Source organism: Oryctolagus cuniculus, chromosome 4, assembly GCF_964237555.1.
Source record: "Oryctolagus cuniculus chromosome 4, mOryCun1.1, whole genome shotgun sequence".
NCBI lineage: Eukaryota > Metazoa > Chordata > Mammalia > Lagomorpha > Leporidae > Oryctolagus > Oryctolagus cuniculus.
This window is the reverse complement of record NC_091435.1, coordinates 172,773,763-172,790,966: the sequence shown is the minus strand read 5'-3', so window position 1 is coordinate 172,790,966 and position 17,204 is coordinate 172,773,763. Positions and strand designations below refer to the sequence as shown.

At 42.6% G+C, this 17,204-nt stretch overlaps 1 protein-coding gene and 1 long non-coding RNA gene across 23 annotated transcripts in view; one reads left to right on the top strand and one right to left on the bottom strand.

Annotated features, from left to right (window-relative positions):
* LOC103350379 (uncharacterized) overlaps positions 1-17,204 on the top strand; it is a 547,263-nt gene that overhangs the window by 154,954 nt on the left and 375,105 nt on the right. For 2 of the 20 annotated variants that reach the window (XR_007924497.2, XR_011388271.1), the window contains exon 4: positions 15,839-16,653. The exons of the other annotated variants lie outside the window; for them this stretch is intronic. This is a non-coding gene — a long non-coding RNA (uncharacterized lncRNA). The remainder of the gene's footprint in view (positions 1-15,838; positions 16,654-17,204) is intronic. 20 annotated transcript variants of the gene reach the window in all.
* The window catches only part of STAC (SH3 and cysteine rich domain), a 146,230-nt gene that overhangs the window by 128,606 nt on the left and 420 nt on the right, over positions 1-17,204 (bottom strand). The window contains exon 2 of one of the 3 annotated variants that reach the window (XM_070072956.1): positions 15,879-15,997. The exons of the other annotated variants lie outside the window; for them this stretch is intronic. The gene's annotated coding sequence lies outside the window, so the exon portion shown is untranslated. The remainder of the gene's footprint in view (positions 1-15,878; positions 15,998-17,204) is intronic. 3 annotated transcript variants of the gene reach the window in all.

The following is a 17,204-nucleotide window of genomic DNA, read 5'->3' as shown; positions in this document are numbered from 1 at the left end:
TGGCTCCATATTTTGGATCAGCCCAGCTCTGGCCATTGCAGCAACTTGGGGAGTGAACCAGCAGATGGGAGATCTTTCTCAGTGTATCTCCCTCTGTCTGTAACTCTCCCTCTCAAATAAATTAAAAAATAGAAAATTAGTAACTAATTTTGCATAATAATAATTATTGTACAAAATTATCCCTAGCATTTTTCAATCATAAATCTGATTTAAAAGATTCATTATATTTGTACCATCTGATTTTTATTGTTATGATTTCAATGTCCAGTTATTTTTCCAAGGAACCACATATAATATTTCTCAATAAAACTCAGTTTGATGAATAGAGATACAATTATGATTAACTCCTCCATGTAAAAGGAAGTTGTGCATGTCCTGCTTGGTCAAACTTTGGTTCAATATCTGCTGAAAATGGAAGCAGAAGAAATCATTATATTCATTAAGTTTCAAGGTTGGGGTTTCCACTGCGCTTTCAGACTACAATTATTTGGGAGAGGAAGAAACGGACTTTAAAGTTATGCCTTTAAAATGTTATTTATGGGGCAGGTTATGACACAGTGTTTAAGCTGCTTGGGACATCCCATCCTATACTGGAATGCTTGGGTTTGAGTCCTGCCTCCACTTCCCAAGCAGCTTCCTGTTAGTGTGCCTGGGAGGCAGCAGATGATGATCTAAGTGCTTGGGTTTCCTGTCACCCGCATGGGAAACCTGGTCTTGGCCTGGCCCAGCCATAGTTGTTGTATGCACTTGGGGCCTGAACCAGCAGGTGGAAAAATCTGTGTATCTCTCCCTCACTCTCTGCCACTCTGCCTTTCAAATAAGTTAATAAATAAATAAATTTAAAGCGTGATATATTTTTTGCTTATTTAATTTAAAGGCAGAGAGAGAGAAAGAGAGTGAGCAAGAGAGAGAGCGAGAGTGAGAGAGAGAGGACAGAGAGAACATCCATCTACTTCATTCTCGAAATACTTACAATAGCTAGGGCTGAGTTTCCTACATGAGTGGTAGGGACTCAACCAGTTGAGCCATCACCCGCTATATTCCAGGGTGTGTTCTAGGAGTGAACTGGAGTTAGGAGTTTCAGACCTGAAACCCAGGCCCTCTGATATGGGATGTAGATGTCCTAGGCAGTGTCTTAGCCATTGCAGAAAAATGTCCACCCCTGAACAACTTTAACTCACTTAAATTTAACGAGTCATATGCAGCTAGTGGCTCCCATAGAGGATGGTACAGATCTAGCCCCAGGACTCAGCCCTCTGGAGATGAGGTTAGCTTTCTGAACTCACCTCCTGTCATTCTTCCTATTGTTTGCTCGGTAACAGGCACCTGAGATTACTTTAGGATCTTTGAAAATGCGCATTTTTGCCCACTGTTGAGTCCTTTCCCAGGTCCCTCTCCATTGTCCTCTTACCCCAGATCTTCACAGGGCTCCTGATGGCACTGCAGCTTGGCACCTGACTCAAAAGTCTCCTTTTCCCAGAATCCTTTCTGCTCACTCTCCCAGTTGGTTTGAGCTGCTGTAACAAGGATATCAAACCCTGATTTCTCACAGTTCTAGAAGCTGGAAGCCTGAGGGGAGGCTTTCTTGGCGAGGGTCTTCCTCCATGTTCATAGATGGCTGCGTTCTTGCTGTCTGCTGACATGGGGGAGACGGGCACAAGCTCTCTCCTGTCTGTTCTTCTGAGCACTAATCCCGTCACGAGGCTCCGCCTTCACAACCTCCTTATCTCCCAAGGTCCATATCCAAAGCCCATCACATTGGAGATTAGGGTTCCAACATGCGAATGTTGGATACAAACGCAGTCCGTAGCAGTCCATGTTCCACACAGTACCATTCTCCTTGTTTGTCACCTGTCTTCTCCACTTCCCCAGGAGTGCAGGTACAGAGCAGGTGGGAAATCCACCGTAGGGAGGGTTGAATTTCTCTGCGTTGCTTTGAACAAAGGGACAGAGGAGCAAGGAAGTTGAGGGTGTTTACAAGGGAGTAACTGCAGTGATGGAAGAGGGAACCCAACGTGGCCGAGATGGAAAAGATGGTAAAGATGGCAAGTGTATGGATTTGGTGGATGTTGTATACTGGTGAGGCTGAAATACTATTGGAAAAATAGTGCCACAGGGGAGTAGGTGGGAAGATATCAGGTTATTAGATGTGGTCACAGAGAGGAAGCCTGAAAGGGAGATTTTGGAGTGGGCGCAGTACTTGCATGGACAAAGTCTTGGGAATGTGGGTGGTTGCCATGCAAGAGGGTACATGACAAGGTTATCAGAGGGGAAAAGTGCAAGGATTCAGAAAATTGGGGCATTTGGAAGAGGCATCTACTGGGTGACAGCTGCCATGCATTATGACAGGAGTGGGGTTGGCCTCAATCAGGGTGCTCTGGGCTCTACCACCACAGAGAAGGGAGAGTTACCTGGAGTTGGTAGGTGACTGCCAAAGACAGTGGGTGCAGGAGGCTGGCAGCATGGCGTTGGTTTAGGGAGGAACAATGATCTGGAAACAGCAGTAAGGCCACTGCCCCAACCAGCCAGGCTGGTGAAGGAGGGAAAAGCCACCAGCGTTCAAGGCCAGAGGGAAGGACCAGGAGTCAGAGAGAAGTGGAGGGCAGAGAGGATTTTGCTGAGCCCTGGATTCCAGAGGGCAGGGCAGGGAGGATTGAGCCTTGGCAGGTTGGGTTAGCAGATGAGCGGACGTGCAGATCTATGTGGAAGTGAACCTGTGAGGGAGGAAGGGCCCTGCTCTGGTGACTGATGCCATGGGGGAAAGACGGGTGGTAGGATTCTTTACCAGCTCTGCAAGCCACCTTGTTCTGATAAAACAGACAGTGTTTGATCTGGGGAGGGAATGTGGGGTCTTGTCAGGAACACACTGAACTCCTGGGCCTCTTTCCATTTTCCCTGGTGTCCATCCAGAGTGCAAGGCAGCAGTGGCATTCCTGGGAGCTAGATACTTGCACTTTATTCATTTCCTTGTGTTGACCTCAGTCCTTCAGACTGTGGCTACAGCCGCCCCTAATCCTGAGACATCTTTAGCCATAGTCGCCATCAGGAAGAAGCAACAGGTATGGGAGGCGAGAGACGTCTCTGCCTCTTGCAGCAGTCTCCTTGCTCAGGCCCTCGGGCACCCAGAGTGACTGCTGGTCTCCTGGCTTGGGTGACTCTGTAGATGAGCGCGCAGGAAGAACTGAGGTGCCGTGTGAGTCAGGAGTGATGAGTTCAGGTTGGATTTACAATTTGGGTATCGAGAGTTTATGCAAAGGTTGAGTGAATATACTGACCTGGTACATCAGAAAACATCTCAGAAGAGAGATGTGTGGTTTGCATTCAGATCTGGGAGTCACAAGCAGTCTGAGAAGTAAGAGGAGGAGGCCAGAGGTAGCACAGTGAAGACCCAGAGAGATGATGGAGACTGGGGGTGAGACGGCTCAGCGTATGCAGGATGGGTAGGGGAGGCAGAGGTGTCCAGCAGGACCACAGAAGACCTGCCGTGGCAGCCGCCGTGGGACCAAAGCACAGTGGCAGATGTAAGGGGGGAGCAAGGGGTCCCTTCTCTTGGTGAGGTGGAGATGTGGGCACCACCATGCAATCTAAGGGGCTAATGTTACACAAAACGAGAACTAGTATTATTTTGTGTAGAGGTGAACACCCCACTTGGGATGCCTGCATCCCATATCGGGGTACCCGGGCTTGAGGCCTGGATCTTCTTCTGATTCTGACTTCCTGGTAATGTACAACCTGGGGGGCAACTGATGGTGACTGAAAGACTTGGTCCTTGCCACTCCCCTGGGAGAGTAACCTAGATGGAGTTCCTGGCTCCTGGACTTATCCTGGCCCAGGCTTGGCATTGTGGGCTGTTGGGAGTGAATCAGTGGATGGGCGCTCTCTCTCTGACCATCTTTGTCTCTCTGTCTCTTTCTGCCTTTGAAATAAATACAAATCTATAGCATATAAAAGTGAAAAACTACAGGAGGGGGTACCCACCAGGTGGACACTCACAGGGAGCCAGCTGGAGAGAGCGGAGCTGGGGTGAGACTGAAGGAAGGTGTGTTAATGTAACTCAGCCGGAAGTGTTGTGAAGATTTCAATGAAAGGCACTTTTTTTGGGTGGAAGAATGCAAAGTAGTGAATCTGACACAAGCCAATGTAGAAAAAAAAGAAGAGAATAAAAAATGAAAAAAATGTGTTCAGCTCTATAAATTGTTCTACAGGAAATAACAGAAACATCCATGGATATCTTCCCAAATGATTTTTTTAAAACTTGTCATATCCTTAAAAGTAAAACTTGACCAAGAACATGAAGGTACTAGTTACAAAACAATTTCCCTTATGTATGTACATGTAAAAATAATAAAGCATGGGCAATCAAAATCTATAAGTTATTAAAAGAAAGTCCCCATGGCCATGTAGGACTTGTTCCAGGAATGTCAGAAGAGTTTAATAATAGGATATCTAATAATATAATCCATCAGATAAGGAGGCCAAAGGCCAAAAAAAAAAAATCACATGATTGCTTCACTACTTGCCAAAAAGTCATTTGAAACAATTCCACATCCATTCTTGATGGAAATTTTTAGTAAGCTGGAAACATTACCTATGTTTAACAGAAGAAAGCCTGTCTCAGTTGAATGGTGAACATGAGTGGGACGTCTGGAATTTGCGTAGAAAGGAGACTTAAGGAATGATTTGGTTGGAAGTGGATTTGTCTTGAAGTTGACTTTGCTGAGCACCACATGATTTTCCCGAGACTGCAAATAGACTTGCAGTGGCTTCCCCAGTGGCTGGTGGTACACAGAAGAGCTAAAGGCCACTCCAGCACCAACACTGCACAGCTACACTTGCAGCAAAACGGTAGTGCCATACAAAGCAGGTCAGCTACTAAGCCGATGCCTCCACTAATACTTATCGTATTTGGGAGTTTAGTATAATGACTCCCTGTTCCAACTCACCACATTCCATATGCTGCCCCCAAAACAGAAATATAGTGACAGGGGCACGACTGTCGTTGTAGATGTTAGGGTCATCAAGTAATAGGAGTTACTGCTGGCACTGTGATGAGCACTTAGCACACACTAAAAATACAACTCGGGCAAGGCTGCTGAGTGAACTATTACTCTTATTTTACAGAAAAGCACAGCCAAGCTCCAGGTAGGGAAGGGAGTGGTACAGTGGGCTTCGAATGGTCATGTCTGTTCTCTGAACCAGTAAGCAACTGTGTAATTTTTAAATTTAATTACTTCTTAAAATATGTTTATCGTTGAGGTTCACAACATGAAGCTGTAGGACACATATAGACAGCACAACGGTTACAACAGTGAAGCAGGTTAGATTAGCATATTTCTCATCTCACACAGTCACTTTTCTTGTGACAGCAGCAGCCAAAATCTAACAAAAATTCCAAATCCAATTCAGTGTTATTAACTTTAAACCTCATGTTTTACATCGGATCTCAAAATCTGTCCATCCTGTGTATCTGCTATCGTGCATCCTTTGACCTGCGTCTCCCTGTTCCCTGTCCTCATCCTGCCCACTGCCCAGTGGTAGCCATTATTTGATACTCTGTTTCAGGTCCACCTATGCTGTGGCAACTGGCAGATCTTCATTTTGTATTATTGGTTTTTTTAAAGATTTATTTTGTTTGTTTTTTTTTTTTTTGAAAAATTTTAAAATCAGTTTATTTATTTATTTATTTATTTAATGAATATAAGTTTCCAAAGTACGAATAATGGATTACAATGGCTTCCCCCCCATACCGTCCCTCCCACCCACAACCCTCCCCTTTCCCACTCCCTCTCCCCTTCCATTCACATCAAGATTCATTTTCGATTATCTTAATATACAGAAGATCAGCTTAGTATACATTAAGTAAGGATTTCAACAGTTTGCTCCCACACAGAAACATAAAGTGAAAAATAATAGATGATTTTTTTTTAATGATGATGAAATCAGATCAGACCTATTGTCATGTTTAATCCCAGTGAGAGTCAAATTGGGAGTTGATAGTTTCTTTTCTTTTTTTTTTTTTTTTTTTTTTTTACAGAGGATCAGTTTAGTATGCATTAAGTAAAGATTTCAACAGTTTGCACCCCCATAGAAACACAAAGTGAAATATACTGTTTGAGTACTCGTTATAGCATTAAATCTCAATGCACAGCACATTAAGGACAGAGATCCTACATGAGGAGTAAGTGCACAGTGACTCCTGTTGTTGACTTTACCAATTGACACTCCTGTCTATGGCATCAGTAATCTCCCTATGCTCCAGTCATGAGTTTCCAAGGCTATGGAAGCCCTCTGAGTTCTCCGATTCTTATCTTGTTTAGACAAGGTCATAGTCAAAGTGGAGGTTCTCTCCTCCCTTCAGAGAAAGGTACCTCCTTCTTTGAAGACCTGTTCTTTCCACTGAGATCTCACTCACAGAGATCTTTTGCCAGAGTGTCTTGGCTTTCCATGCCTGAAATACTCTCATGGGCTTTTCAGCCAGATCCGAATGCCTTTAGGGCTGATTCTGAGGCCAGAGTGCTATTTAGGACATCTGCCATTCTATGAGTCTGCTGAGTATCTCACTTCCCATGTTGGATCACTCTCCCCTTTATTTATTCTATCGGTTAGTGTTAGCAGGTACTAGACTTGCTTATGTGCTCCCTTTGACTCTTAGTCCTTTCATTATGATCAATTGTGAACTGAAATTGATCACTTGGACTAGTGAGATGGCATTGGTACATGCCACCTTGATGGGATTAAATTGGAGTCCCCTGGTATGTTTCTAACTCTACCATTTGGGGCAAGTCAGCTTGAGCATGTCCCAAATTATACATCTCTTCCCTCTCTTATTCCCACTCTTATGTTTAACAGGGATCACATTTCAGTTAAATTTCAACACTTAAGAATAACTGTGTATTAATTACAGAATTAAACCAGACGATGCCATGGCTGAGGAAGAACTTCTAAGATCAATCCCATTCACAATAGCTACAAAAACAATCAAATACCTTGGAATAAACTTAACCAAGGACGTTAAAGATCTCTACGATGAAAATTACAAAACCTTAAAGAAAGAAATAGAAGAGGATACCAAGAAATGGAAAAATCTTCCATGCTCATGGATTGGAAGAATCAATATCATCAAAATGTCCATTCTCCCAAAAGTAATTTATAAATTCAATGCAATACCAATCAAGATACCGAAGACCTTCTTCTCAGATCTGGAAAAATTGGTGCTGAAATTTATATGGAGGCACAAGAGACCTCGAATAGCTAAAGCAATCTTGTACAACAAAAACAAAGCCGGAGGCATCACAATACCAGATTTCAGGACATACTACAGGGCAGTTGTAATCAAAACAGCATGGTACTGGTACAGAAACAGATGGATAGACCAATGGAACAGAATTGAAATACCAGAAATCAACCCAAACATCTACAGCCAACTTATATTCGATCAAGGATCTAAAACTAATTCCTGGAGCAAGGACAGTCTATTCAATAAATGGTGCTGGGAAAATTGGATTTCCACATGCAGAATCATGAAGCAAGACCCCTACCTTACACCTTACACAAAAATCCACTCAACATGGATTAAAGACCTAAATCTACGACCTGACACCATCAAGTTACTAGAGAACATTGGAGAAACCCTTCAAGATATTGGCACAGGCAAAGAATTTCTGGAAAAGACCCGGGAGGCACAGGCAGTCAAAGCCAAAATCAACTATTGGGATTGCATCAAATTGAGAAGTTTCTGTACTGCAAAAGAAACAGTCAGGAGAGTGAAGAGACAACCGACAGAATGGGAAAAAATATTTGCAAACTATGCAACAGATAAAGGGTTAATAACCAGAATCTACAAGGAGATCAAGAAACTCCACAAAAACAAAACCAACAACCCAATTAGGAGATGGGCCAAGGACCTCAATAGACATTTTTCAAAAGAGGAAATCCAAATGGCCAACAGGCACATGAAAAAATGTTCAAGGTCATTAGCAATCAGGGAAATGCAAATCAAAACCACAATGAGGTTTCACCTCACCCCGGTTAGAATGGCTCACATTCAGAAATCCACCAACAACAGATGCTGGCGAGGATGTGGGGAAAAAGGGACACTAACCCACTGTTGGTGGGAATGCAAGCTGGTCAAGCCACTATGGAAGTCAGTCTGGAGATCCCTCAGGAACCTGAAGATAACCCTACCGTTCGACCCAGCCATCCCACTCCTTGGAATTTACCCAAAGGAATTTAAATTGGCAAACAAAAAAGCAGTCTGCAGCCTAATGTTTATTGCAGCACAATTCACAATAGCTAAGACCTGGAACCAACCTAAATGCCCATCAACGGTAGACTGGATAAAGAAATTATGGGATATGTACTCTTTAGAATACTATACCGCAGTAAGAAACAACGAAATCCAGTCATTTGCAACAAAATGGAGGAATCTGGAACACATCATGCTGAGTGAAATAAGCCAGTCCCAAAGGGACAAATACCATATGTTCTCCCTGATCGGTGACAACTGACTGAACACCAAAAAGGAAACCTGTTGAAGTGGAATGGACACTATGGGAAACGGTGACTGGATCAGCATAGCCCTGACTGTTAATGAACAACTTAATACATTATCCCTCTTAGTAGTTTCTTTGTTCTACTTAATATGACTGGTTTAATTCTGTAATTAATACACAGTTATTTTTAAGTGTTGAAATTTAACTGAAATGTTTGTTTTAAGAGCTGAGTCACAAAGGGAGGTGAAAGAGGGAGAGAGAGAGAGAGAGAGAGAGAGAGATCTTTCATCCATTGGTTCACTCTCCAAATGGCCCAGTGGCGGGGTCTGGGGTAGGCCAAAGTCAGGAGCCTAGACTTCTACGCAGATCTCCCACATGGGTGGCAGGGAACCGACACTTGCGAATCTTCTGCTGCTTTGCCCAGGTACATTAGAAGGGAGCTGGATGGGAAATGGAACAGCTGAGACTCCAGCAGGCGCTCATATGGGATGCCAAGTTGCAGGTGGAGGCTTTACCTGCTATGCCACAATGCTAGCCCCAAGATTTTCATTTTAGAAGCTGAATATTCTAGTGGAGATTACGCACACATACCCACGTATGTATGTATTTCACATTTTATTCTTCCTTTTGTTTGATGATAGGGATATAGGTTGTTTCCCTATCTTGGCCTCTGTGAATAATGCTGCCATGAACATGGGAGTTCAAATATCTTCATGAGGTCATGATTTAATCTTTTGAGTATACATCCAGAAGAGGGATTGCTGGGTTGTAGAGTAGGTTTTTTTTTCTTAATTTCTTCAAGAACATCCATGCTGTTTTCCATAATGGCTATACCAATCTTCATCCCACCAACACACTTGATGGCATGTTACATCTTGATTTTGTTACAGCCATCCTTATGGGTGTTAGCTGAGGTCTCAAAGTGGTTTTAATTGGCATTTCCCTGATGATTAGTGATGTTGAACACCTTTTCATATACCAATTGCTTTTTTATGCCTTCTTTGGTGTATTTGTTTACTAATAAATAAAAATAGAATCTAAAAGATTATAAAACTAATAGAAAAATGAACTTCCCATGTGCCACCTACCATAGTTAGAAAATACCAAGGAACTTCAATAGGTCATGGAAAATTGGATTATCTTTTAATTTCAACTTCCCACAAATGATTAAAGACTCCCTCAGAGAAAAGAGAAGGTCCACAAAGTCACTCCAAGTGCTTAGTGTTTGTGTTCTCCCAAAATTCATTTGCTGGAGCCCAACCCCTGTGGGAGGTGAGTAGGTCATGAGCGCAGAGTGCTCATGAATGGGATTTGGCCCTTCGGAAGAGGCGCAGGGAGCTGCCGTGCCCCTGTACCAGGCAAGGGGACAGCTGGAAAGAACTGTCCATCAACCAGGAAGTGGGCCCTCACTGGACACCAGATCTGTTTGTGCTTTGATATTAGCTTCCCCACCTCAAAAACCGTAGAAATACATCCTGCTGTTTACGAGTCACTCAGTGTATGGTACTTTATTATAGCAGCCTGAATGGACTGGAACAACCAGGAAATAGCTAACAGATAACTGGACAGCAAATATTTGAAGAAAGTTCCCAAGCATTTATGAGAAACATAAAAGAAATTTCAGTAAAGGAACACATATATTGCATTCCCAATGAAAAATTTCATGATTTAAAAGTTTTACTAAAATGATTTTAAAGGTTTCATGCAATCACTTTCACTTTCAAAATATTATTTTTATAACTTGATAGAAAAATGAAAAAATGCAGATAAATAAACTCTCAAGAGAGTACTTTATTATGCAATTAAAATCTACTATAAAGCTTGAATAAGTAAGCATTATAACAGCAATGTAAAAGTACATTCCAGTAATAGATGAAAAAATAAAATTTAAATCATTAGAATGTAACAGATGACTAAGAGAGAACCTAGTACATATTACCATTTATTACATAATAAGTGTAACATTTCAAATAAGTGAAAAAGGGAACATTATTCAACAAATGGTTTAAAAACACTGGTTAATCACTTGGAAAAAATTTTATTTCTTTCATACTACATAATGACATAAATTCCAGATGGATTAAAAGTGATAAAAATAAAACGTATATATTAAGAATCTAGAGAAAAACACAAGTTAATGTTTCTCTGCTATCTAAGTATAAATGAAGAAATCAAAGGTAAATAAATTTGACACTTTTAGCCCCATAAAAAAGAAATATATGTTGAAATATAATAAACAAAATAAAAATGTATTGCAATCTTAGAAAATGCTTATAATGTCTATGAAATATCATTGGTTTAATGTTTAAAAGGATTTTAAAATAGAAAAATAGATGGATATTATTAAAATGGAGGACACAGATAATTTATAAAAGAAAACAAATTTAGAAAGAATTAAATGTGATTCTTCCTAGTGACTGAATGTAATTAAAATGCTAATAAAATCCAATACTTCCTTGTCCTTCAAATTTGTGAGTTTCAGCACCCATGATCATACAACTCAAGGACAGGTAACAACTAAAACAATGAGTAAAGGGCTTGATAGACATTTTCCTAAATATATACAATGACTTATAAGTACATGGAAAGATGCTTAACATCTCTAGCCATTACAGAAAAACAAATAAATACCACAGTGAGATACCGTCTCCTACTAGGAACAATGAAACAGCTCCACAGAGTATGTTGAGCCACTGGAACCCTGGTGGGAATGTAAAATGGTATAGCGACTGTGGAACATGGTGTGATAACACCGCAGAATGAGCAGAATGCATCACCCAGCCATTCCAGTTCTGGCTGTACGTTCAAAAGAAATGACAGCAGGAATCTGAGCGGAAGTTGAGTACCCACATTCATAGCAGCACTATTTGTAACAGCCAAAAGGTAGAAGCAAAGTGTCCATCAACAAATGAACAGCTAAAGAACATGTGGTATAGACATACAATGGAATATTATTCAACTTTAGCGGTATAGACATACAATGGAATATTATTCAGCTTTAAAAACAACAGGATTCTGATACGTGCTGCAAAGAGAATCTTGAAGACATTCTGCAAGTGTAATATGTCAGTCACTAAAGGACAGAGTCTATAGGATTCCTCTTCTGCGAGGTATCTCGAGGAGCCAGATTAATACGGACAAAGTGTGGAATGGTGGTGACCAGGGTCCAGGGAAAGTGGAGGACAGCAAATTAGTGTTGAAGGAGTACAGGGTTTCAGTGCAGGATGATCAAAGACTTCTGGAGGTGAATGGTGGTTAGGTTTGCAGAATGGAATGAATGTACTTAATGCCAAAGACAGGACTTCAAACAGTCAAAATGACAAACTGTATGTTGTGAACATTTTATCAAGTGGAAAAACCAAACACCTTAGGGGGTTAAGTTTTGATGACTTTATGCAGTGAGTTTTGGAAAAGAAAGAATGGACTAGAAACAAAATACCAACTCAGGTTGATGACAATGAAATCTTAGCTTAGACTTAAGATGGACAAATATAAATTTCTAAATAAGTAAACACTTCCCTTGAAATTCATAATCATGGACATCCCTCTTCATAGATGCCTAGATGTGAAGCTCAATTTCGCACAAGAACGGATCTGGGAACCCCTAAACTGAAATAGTAACACAGTTCTGTTTTCAGCCACTGATGTCTTGGGGTACTTGACAGAAGAAGCTTAGCCTGGCATTTCTGACAAAAGTAAGCATTCTGGAGTGGGATATGTTATTTGAAGACTGACTATCATAAATATGTATTTTCTCCAAATGGACTTATAGATTCATGCAATTCCAATCAAATTCCCAGCATGTAGTTTTGGTGGAAATTGATCACATGATTCTAAAATGCATGAGGATATGCAAAGAGCCAAAAATAATAAAAAATAATTTGAAAAAAGAAGAGCATAGCTTCAGACATACTCAGATGTGAAGACTTTCTAAATAAAACCGTTACATTTAGCAAAGTCGTTCTGTTACAAGTGTAGACAAAGAGATCAATGGAACAGAATAGAAACTTCCACATAGTCAAGTTGATTAGCGCATTAGTGGTGGTATCAAAAAGGAATCTCGAGGGGTCTGGCGCTGTGGCATAGCAGGTAAAGCCACTGCCTGCAGTGCCATCATCCCATATGGGTGCCGGTTCAAGTCCCAGCTGTTTCACTTCCTATCCAGCTCTCTGTTTTGGCAGAGAAGCAGTAGAAGATGGCCCAAGTCCTTGGGGCCCTGCACCCACACGGGAGACCCAGAAGAAGCTCCTGGCTCCTGGTTTCAGATTGGCCCAGCTCTTGCTGTTGGAGCCAATTGGGGAGTGAACTAGTGAATGGAAGACTTCTTTCTCTCTCTCTGCCTCTGCCTCTCTGTAACTCTGCCTTTCAAATAAATAAATCAACTTTAAAAAAGAATAAAGTAAAGTAAATGAATCTTGACCCCTATTTCACACTACCAAAATGGCAGCTCCACATGGATTATAGCCGTACCTATGAGAGGTAAAATAATAACACTTGTGGGAAGTAATATGGGAGAATGCCTCCATAACTTTGAAATATGCACAAACACAAGTGGGATACAAAAAAAACACAACTGTAGAGGTGATTAATACATTCAAGTACAGTGAAGATTTCTGTTAAGAAAGAAAAAATGTAAGCCTTTTATCAGAGTAGCATCCCCATTCTAGAGATGAGAGACTGAAACTTGGGAGCATCAGGCAACTTGCCCATGGTCACATGGATGGCAAGTGACGAGAAGGGATCTGAATTCTTGTCTATTAGGCCTCAAAACCTGTAATTCCTCCAGATTGTGGAAATGTGGCCTTGGATCTTATAAGTGAAAGATAAGAATACTCATAGCAAACATGAACACTCAAACCTGGCAAGCTTTCTAAGTAGGAGAGAAGACATTCATTGGAGAAGGGATAATGAAACACGAAATTCTTCTTGGTATTCAATGATCTCTGTCAAGTCCTTAGAAAATAGGCTGTACTCTTTCTGGAATAGTTAATGGAAAGATAGAACAGTGTGTTATGCCAGTGGCATTCAAACTTTCTAATTGAACTAATTTCAGGAAAAAGAAAAACCACAATTATGTTAAACCTTATCACTGCTGGTACTTATAGTAATTTTCTGAGGTAACTACTGGGATATCCACTGGCTGTCTTTGGAGACCAATTTCAGAGGGAGACAGGGAAAAGAGGGAAAGGCGGGGTGGGGGGGGGGAGAGGGAGAGAGAGATTGAGATTGAAATAATCTTTGATGGATATACACCCTTTTAAGGATCATAAGATATGTATCCTTTCCCCCAGATTATGCACAACTTTAAATGATGGCTCTGACTGTTCATAGATTTTCCAAAGACCATTGAAGGACTTCCAAAGAGTTTATTGGCCCTTGATTAAAAAAATACAAAAAAAAAAAAAAAAACACATGTAACATGTACTAACGAGACCATAGTCATGTTTCTATGAAGAGCCTTTATCTTCTAGATCTCTAACCTGAAATATTTAGGGATGAAACAATGATTTGATGCCTGGGATTTTCTTTAAAGTGGTCCAGGGGAGGGTGTGGTGGCAGTAATAAGGAAAACAATGCTGTCCATCGATTGACAGTTCCTGAAGCTGGTGGATTGGGTCCACAAGAATTCTCTACCCTGTTTACTTTTGTGTGTACTGATGTTTTCCCTAATAAAACACTTGTACAAAATAAAAGCCCATGATTTAAAAATGCCCACAATAGATGATCTCTAATGGTTCCCGTTTTAATGTTCTGTGATCTAGCATTTCAAAGACTCTGCAAAGAAGTGGACTTCTGGGAACATTTTAAATGCCCAGGACATCGGATCACTTATTCTTCTGTTAGTGCAGCTTCTGGACTTGGAGGGTGTGGTGTGGCCCCATTTCCCAGATGATTCTGTGATATTCCATTTAATTACTTCCATAAGTTTACTTTTAGAGGAAAGAGTAGCAAAACCAAACACAAAGAAACTGGAAGAGTATCAGCCATGAATCATTTAGCATGTAATGTGGCTCACTGTATTTACAAAGGTTTCTGAAGATGAGACACACACAATGTTGCAAATGACTTGCAAAATTCTTAGGACGCCAAGGGAAAAAGGGAGGAAGGAAGACTGCACCAGTGTGGAAGGCAGGTGCTGGGTGGTTGAGAGCCTGGGTTCCAGAACCAGCCTGCTTGCGTCCCTGTCCTGCCTGTGTCATTTAACTGGCTACAGTCTAGGGTAAGCTGCCTCGCCTTTCTGAGCTCCTATTACCCTAGCCAGAAAATACCACAATCAACACCTAAGGTGAGGGTTACGGTTGCACCTGACTTGTAGCAAGCATTCAGCAGGTGCTCACTGTGGTTCTCCCAACTATGTAAACGTAAGTGTGGAGGAAAACATACATGAGTTCTATATCAAAACGCTATAATTTTTTCATTGTCATCTGGACTTTTCAAATATCTACAAAGTGTTATCTACACAAGGAAAAATTTCTAAAGAAAGTAAGAAATTAAAAAACATTGAGAAAGTTTAATGCCCAGTAGGGCGTGAATGATGCCTGTCCCTTTAACTGGCAAATCATAATTAAATCACATTTATGTTTTGATATAGGTGTACAATGTAGAATGATTAAATAATTTGGGCTAATTAACATAGCCATCCCATCACTCACTTGCCATTTTTTGTGGTGACACATTCAGAATTCACTTGCGGTTATCTTGAAGGGTATGTACTTTGACAAACATGGCCATTTGCCAGGAGAGGAGGCTGGAATGATGACCACTCTCTTGTTCACATTTCCTCACCTGGATCTTCATAAATGCCACCAAGCTTCAAAACATGGCCTTCCTCGCACAGAACGAATAGAGCCTTCCTCTGCCCCCTGTTGCATACCACCCTGCACCTTCTGCCACACAGCATGTAAGCCTCTCTCGAGAGGCATGGCTCCCTCTGAGAATATCTTGAATGCTCAGCCAAGAAAAATTCACATCCAGGCGCACGATTTTGCATTCCATTTCCTGGGGCTCATGTGCCCCCCGTAGCTCATCTACACTAATATCAAAGCCATGACAGCAAATTTAGGAATGTGTAAACTATACAGGAGTTGTGTAGACCACGTGGAGAAAACACTGGCCTGCGCATATCCAACACCACAATTCGGATAAACTGGTGGCTCATTATGGGCATTACATAGGAGGCGTTTGCTTTGCCAAATACTGTACCTCAGGACATCTATAAATAGCAGACTCATGCGGGGTGTCTGAACCATGCCGCTGCTACCCAAATGCTAAGCCCTTTTCAGAACACACCTACTGCTGAGCGACAGTCCCAGTTCAAAAAGTCTAACACCACTTTCACCCTTGAGTTCTTTGCAGACCACCTTTGCAATGGCCACTACAACTCACATCACTTCAGGGACTGACGGGTGCTCCACGGTAGACACTGAGACACCTAGAAACTTCCAGAAGCAAGAAAGGGTGTGCCCGTGAGGGTGGTGCCACTGCTTTGGAGTGGATTGCATCTCCTGGCATCAGAAGGAAAAGGATACACACTGATGGATGGACACGGGCTCATCTCACCTGTTCCTCACGAGGATTCTGGAAGCTGGGGGCTTCTGTCCTCATTTGCAACTGAGTTTGGGGAAATCTGACATACACATGTCCTGGAGTCAGACAGCCAGTAATAGCCAGAAAAAGAAGAAATTTAAAAAAATGCAATGCTTTCCGAGTCGGCTTACTGTGGCTGAGTAACTTCAGGGGATGCAGGGAACCAAGTCAGCATCACACGGCCTCGCAGAGCCACTGAGGCTGCAGGACCTGGAGACACCGCTGGCCTTTCCTTGCCCCTAGTGACCTGCGCTCTACACTGCCATCCACCTTGCCTTTTCTGCTCCTCGGAGACTGCCTCACAGTGCAGAGCAACCTGTCCTCCCCCGGCCAGCAGCCCGGCACTCCCGACGCTGCCCGTAACCGGCCAGCTCCATCTTACGATTTCCACTCCAGGCTGAGTTGTCATTCGGCACCACACCGCGAGCAGCCACATTTTACTTGATCCTCTTCCAAGATTTCCAAACATGTGCCTGGCACCCAGCGAGCTTCAGAGGAAGCAGAATAGTGACAGAGAAGGACTGCGGCAGGGTTGGTGTCGTGCGCATGTGTTAGCCTTCACTGCCGTGCAAGGGTGAGTTCTTGGAGTCCTATCAACTTCCACAAGGAACATCAACTTTCTCGAGAACGCACTACTTCCTTCTGCCTAGTTTTTTTTTTTTTTTTTTTTTTTTTTTTGAAACCAGCAGCAACGAAAGTTAGGGATGTTAGGGATGAGTCCTGTTCCGAGCCCCTTGGGATTCCGACACCCTTGGCTGGCCCAGTACCCTCGGCCGTCTCCACCCCTTAGCCTCCAGGAGCCACCGCCTAACACCCACCTACACACGCTTTGGCTACAAGCAGGTTCAAAGCACAGAATCCCCCGAAACCCCCAAGAAATGGATCTGTGCACCCGGAGTCAACGGGAGCTGCTGCGTGTGCTCGGCTCCGGTCTGCGCGCGCCAGGAGGCTGGGGGCCCCGGGGATGCGGTCCGGGGTGGTTCACAGGGAGCCCTGTGCAGGTCTCAGGTCCTGCAGCCCCGGCCCAACTAGGGACCTGTCTGAGCCCGGACGCCCGCGCCGGGTCGGAGGAGGCTAAGGTGGCTGGGGAGAGGGAGGGGAGAGTGAGTTTGGGTTCTTTCGGGG